This window comes from Eimeria tenella, genomic scaffold, assembly GCF_000499545.2.
Source record: "Eimeria tenella Houghton genomic scaffold, Eth_scaff1720, whole genome shotgun sequence".
Classification (NCBI taxonomy): Eukaryota; Apicomplexa; class Conoidasida; order Eucoccidiorida; family Eimeriidae; genus Eimeria; species Eimeria tenella.
Genome location: NW_013541547.1, coordinates 933 through 1,569, shown reverse-complemented (window position 1 = coordinate 1,569; position 637 = coordinate 933).

Genomic DNA, 637 nt, shown 5'->3' with positions numbered 1-637 from the left:
CAGCAGCAGCAGCAGCAGAGCCAAACGAGGGGCCCCAGGGGCAGCCTCTGCAGCAGCAGCAACCAGAGAGTTCTGCCCCAGCAGCTGCTACGCGGGGGGCCCACATAGATGCTAAATAGCCTTGTTCGCTGCTGCTGCTGCTGCTGCTGCTGCTGCTGGAGCTGCTGGCGCTGCTGCTTCTTGCCTGCAGGTTTTTCGCGTTTCTGCGCACAACAGCATTCAACAGGAAAAGCAAAAGCAGCAGCAGCAATTCGGCAGCAGCAGCAGCAACGGAAGCACCTCAGCAGCAGCTCAGCAGCAGGAGCAGCAGCAGCAGCAGCAGCAAGTTTTGGCGAACCTCGTTGCTCTCTCGGCCCCACAGCCTTCGAAGTAAACCAAAATGCCCCCCAGGGCATATCTGTACCCTACGGGGGCCCCCAAGACTCCGGGAATGGGGGGGCCCCCTACCCCACAGTCCCTTCTTTGGGTCTCTTCTTTTGCAGCAGCAGCAGCAGCAGCAGCAGCAGCAGCAGCAGCGGGAGCAGCAACAGCAGCTGCAGACTCCCCTCGAGCAGCAGAAGGATCCACCCCAGCACAACTGTCTCTTCTTTTTTCTCCATCAAAATTGCTGCCAGCAGCAAGACCCTCAGACCCACCT